Here is a 4,937-nt window from a genome sequence, read left to right as displayed (position 1 = left end):
GAGTCTATGGTTCTCTGCTGTGTGATGAGTCTATGGGTCTCTGCTGTGTGATGAGTCTATGGGTCTCTGCTGTGTGAAGAGTCTGTGGGTCTCTGCTGTGTGATGAGTCTATGGGTCTCTGCTGTGTGATGAGTCTATGGGTCTCTGCTGTGTGATGAGTCTATGGGTCTCTGCTGTGTGATGAGTCTATGGGTCTCTGCTGTGTGATGAGTCCATGGGTCTCTGCTGTGTGATGAGTCTATGGGTCTCTGCTGTGTGATGAGTCTATGGGTCTCTGCTGTGTGATGAGTCTATGGGTCTCTGCTGTGTGATGAGTCTATGGGTCTCTGCTGTGTGATGAGTCTATGGGTCTCTGCTGTGTGAAGAGTCTGTGGGTCTCTGCTGTGTGATGAGTCTATGGGTCTCTGCTGTGTGATGAGTCTATGGGTCTCTGCTGTGTGATGAGTCTATGGGTCTCTGCTGTGTGATGAGTCTATGGGTCTCTGCTGTGTGATGAGTCTATGGGTCTCTGCTGTGTGATGAGTCTATGGGTCTCTGCTGTGTGTTGAGTCTATGGATCTCTGATGTGTGATGAGTCTATGGGTCGCTGCTGTGTGATGAGTCTATGGGTCTCTGCTGTGTGATGAGTCTATGGATCTCTGCTGTGTGATGAGTCTATGGGTCTCTGCTGTGTGATGAGTCTATGGGTATCTGCTGTGTGATAAGTCTATGCGTCTCTGCTCTGTGATGAGTCTATGGGTCTCTGTGATGAGTCTATTGGTCTCTGCTGTGTGATGAGTCTATGGGTCTCTGTGATGAGTCTATGGGTCTCTGCCGTGTGATGAGTCTATGGGTCTCTGCCGTGTGATGAGTCTATGGGTCTGTTGTGTGATGAGTCTATGGGTCTCTATGATGAGTCTATGGGTCTCTGCTGTATGATGAGTCTATGGGTCTCTGCTGTGTGATGAGTCTATGGGTCTCTGCTGTGTGATGAGTCTATGGGTCTCTGCTGTGTGATGAGTCTATGGGTCTCTGCCGCGCTATGAGTCTATGGGTCTCTGTTGTGTGATGAGTCTATGGCTCTCTGCTGTGTGATGAGTCTATGGGTCTGTTGTGTGATGAGTCTATGGGTCTCTATGATGAGTCTATGGGTCTCTGCTGTATGATGAGTCTATGGGTCTCTGCTGTGTGACGAGTCTATGGGTCTCTGCTGTGTGATGAGTCTATGGGTCTCTGCTGTGTGATGAGTCTATGGGTCTCTGCTGTGTGATGAGTCTATGGGTCTCTGCTGTGTGATGAGTCTATGGGTCTCTGCTGTGTGATGAGTATATGGGTCTCTGCTGTGTGATGAGTCTATGGGTCTCTGCTGTGTGAGGAGTCTATGGCTCTCTGCTGTGTGATGAGTCTATTGGTCTCTGCTGTGTGATGAGTCTATGGGTTTCTGCTGTGTGATGAGTCTATGGGTCTCTGCTGTGTGATGAGTCTATGGGTCTCTGCTGTGTGGTGAGTCTATGGGTCTCTGCTGTGTGATGAGTCTATGGGTCTCTGCTGTGTGATGAGTCTATGGGTCTCTGCTGTGTGATGAGTCTATGGGTCTCTGCTGTGTGATGAGTCTATGGGTCTCTGCTGTGTGAGGAGTCTATGGCTCTCTGCTGTGTGATGAGTCTATTGGTCTCTGCTGTGTGATGAGTCTATGGGTCTCTGCTGTGTGATGAGTTTGTGGGTCTCTGCTGTGTGATGAGTCTATGGGTCTCTGCTGTTTGATGAGTATGCGTCTCTGCTGTGTGATGAGTCTATGGGTCTCTGCTGTGTGATGAGTCTATGGGTCTCTGCTGTGTGATGAGTCTATGGGTCTCTGCTGTGTGATGAGTCTATGGGTCTCTGCTGTGTGATGAGTCTATGGGTCTCTGCTGTGTGATGAGTCTATGGGTCTCTGCTGTGTGATGAGTCTATGGGTCTCTGCTGTGTGATGAGTCTATGGGTCTCTGCTGTGTGATGAGTCTGTGGGTCTCTGCTGTGTGATGAGTCTATGGGTCTCTGCTGTGTGATGAGTCTATGGGTCTCTGCTGTGTGATGAGTCTATGGGTCTCTGCTGTGTGATGAGTCTATTGGTCTCTGCTGTGTGATGAGTCTATGGGTCTCTGCTGTGTGATGAGTCTATGGGTCTCTGCTGTGTGTTGAGTCTATGGATCTCTGATGTGTGATGAGTCTATGGGTCTCTGCTGTGTGATGAGTCTATGGGTCTCTGCTGTGTGATGAGTCTATGGATCTCTGCTGTGTGATGAGTCTATGGGTCTCTGCTGTGTGATGAGTCTATGGGTCTCTGCTGTGTGATAAGTCTATGCGTCTCTGCTCTGTGATGAGTCTAGGGGTCTCTGTGATGAGTCTATGGGTCTCTGCTGTGTGATGAGTCTATGGGTCTCTGTGATGAGTCTATGGGTCTCTGCCGTGTGATGAGTCTATGGGTCTCTGCCGTGTGATGAGTCTATGGGTCTGTTGTGTGATGAGTCTATGGGTCTCTATGATGAGTCTATGGGTCTCTGCTGTATGATGAGTCTATGGGTCTCTGCTGTGTGATGAGTCTATGGGTCTCTGCTGTGTGATGAGTCTATGGGTCTCTGCTGTGTGATGAGTCTATGGGTCTCTGCTGTGTGATGAGTCTATGGGTCTCTGCCGCGCTATGAGTCTATGGGTCTCTGTTGTGTGATGAGTCTATGGCTCTCTGCTGTGTGATGAGTCTATGGGTCTGTTGTGTGATGAGTCTATGGGTCTCTATGATGAGTCTATGGGTCTCTGCTGTATGATGAGTATATGGGTCTCTGCTGTGTGATGAGTCTATGGGTCTCTGCTGTGTGATGAGTCTATGGGTCTCTGCTGTGTGATGAGTCTATGGGTCTCTGCTGTGTGATGAGTCTATGGGTCTCTGCTGTGTGATGAGTCTATGGGTCTCTGCTGTGTGATGAGTCTATGGGTTTCTGCTGTGTGATGAGTCTATGGGTCTCTGCTGTGTGAGGAGTCTATGGCTCTCTGCTGTGTGATGAGTCTATTGATCTCTGCTGTGTGATGAGTCTATGGGTCTCTGCTGTGTGATGAGTCTATGGGTCTCTGCTGTGTGATGAGTCTATGGGTCTCTGCTGTCTGGTGAGTCTATGGGTCTCTGCTGTGTGATGAGTCTATGGGTCTCTGCTGTGTGATGAGTCTATGGGTCTCTGCTGTGTGATGAGTCTATGGGTCTCTGCTGTGTGATGAGTCTATGGGTCTCTGCTGTGTGAGGAGTCTATGGCTCTCTGCTGTGTGATGAGTCTATTGGTCTCTGCTGTGTGATGAGTCTATGGGTCTCTGCTGTGTGATGAGTTTGTGGGTCTCTGCTGTGTGATGAGTCTATGGGTCTCTGCTGTTTGATGAGTCTATGCGTCTCTGCTGTGTGATGAGTCTATGGGTCTCTGCTGTGTGATGAGTCTATGGGTCTCTGCTGTGTGATGAGTCTATGGGTCTCTGCTGTGTGATGAGTCTATGGGTCTCTGCTGTGTGATGAGTCTATGGGTCTCTGCGGTGTGATGAGTCTATGGGTCTCTGCTGTGTGATGAGTCTATGGGTCTCTGCTGTGTGATGAGTCTATGGGTCTCTGCTGTTTGATGAGTCTATGCGTCTCTGCTGTGTGATGAGTCTATGGGTCTCTGCTGTGTGATGAGTCTATGGGTCTCTGCTGTGTGATGAGTCTATGGCTCTCTGCTGTGTGATGAGTCTATGGGTCTCTGCCGTGTGATGAGTCTATGGGTCTCTGCCGTGTGATGAGTCTATGGGTCTCTGCTGTGATGAGTCTATGGGTCTCTGCTGTGTGATGAGTCTATGGGTCTCTGCTGTGTGATGAGTCTATGGGTCTCTGCTGTGTGATGAGTCTATGGGTCTCTGCTGTGTGATGAGTCTATGGGTCTCTGCTGTGTGATGAGTCTATGGGTCTCTGCTGTGTGATGAGTCTATGGGTCTCTGCTGTGTGATGAGTCTATTGGTCTCTGATGTGTGATGAGTCTATGGGTCTCTGCTGTGTGATGAGTCTATGGGTCTCTGCTGTGTGATGAGTCTGTGGGTCTCTGCTGTGTGATGAGTTTATGGGTCTCTGCTGTGTGATGAGTCTATGGGTCTCTGCTGTGTGATGAGTCTATGGGTCTCTGCTGTGTGATGAGTCTATGGGTCTCTGCTGTGTGATGAGTCTATTGGTCTCTGATGTGTGATGAGTCTATGGGTCTCTGCTGTGTGATGAGTCTATGGGTCTCTGCTGTGTGATGAGTCTGTGGGTCTCTGCTGTGTGATGAGTTTATGGGTCTCTGCTGTGATGAATCTATGGGTCTCTGCTGTGTGATGAGTCTATGGGTCTCTACTGTGTGATGAGTCTATGGCTCTCTGTGTGTGATGAGTCTATGGCTCTCTGTGTGTGATGAGTCTATGGGTCTCTGCTGTGTGATGAGTCTATTGGTCTCTGATGTGTGATGAGTCTATGGGTCTCTGCTGTGTGATGAGTGTATGGGTGTCTGCTGTGTGATGAGTCTATGGGTCTCTGCTGTGTGGTGAGTCTATGGGCCTCCTCCACTGGACATCTGTAAAAAAGAGCTTCATATCGAAATAAATAAATAATTCTGGGGGGGGATGGAGGGTGGGAGGGATGGAGGGGCGGGGTTCCGGGGTTAAAGGGCGGGGGTCGAGGGGCATGGGGGGGTGTGATTGGGGGGGATGACGTTTGGGCTTTCGGGGGGATTGGGGGGTGAGGGGCGGGGTTTTGGGTGAGTAGGTTAATGAGGGGGGCGGGGTTCCGGGGGATTACGGGGTTAAGGGGGGCGGGGTTCCGGGGGATTGCGGGATGAGGGGCGGGCTCGTGGGGGGTGATGGGGCGGGGGTTCCGTTGGATTTAACGTGACGAGGGGGGCGGAGTTCCGGGGGATTGTGTATGAGGGGCGGGGCTC

This window comes from Petromyzon marinus, chromosome 69, assembly GCF_048934315.1.
Source record: "Petromyzon marinus isolate PM22_M1 ecotype Great Lakes invasive population chromosome 69, UKy_Petmar_22M1.pri1.0, whole genome shotgun sequence".
Classification (NCBI taxonomy): domain Eukaryota; kingdom Metazoa; phylum Chordata; class Hyperoartia; order Petromyzontiformes; family Petromyzontidae; genus Petromyzon; species Petromyzon marinus.
The sequence above is the reverse complement of the archived record's forward strand: the minus strand, read 5'-3'. Positions refer to the sequence as shown.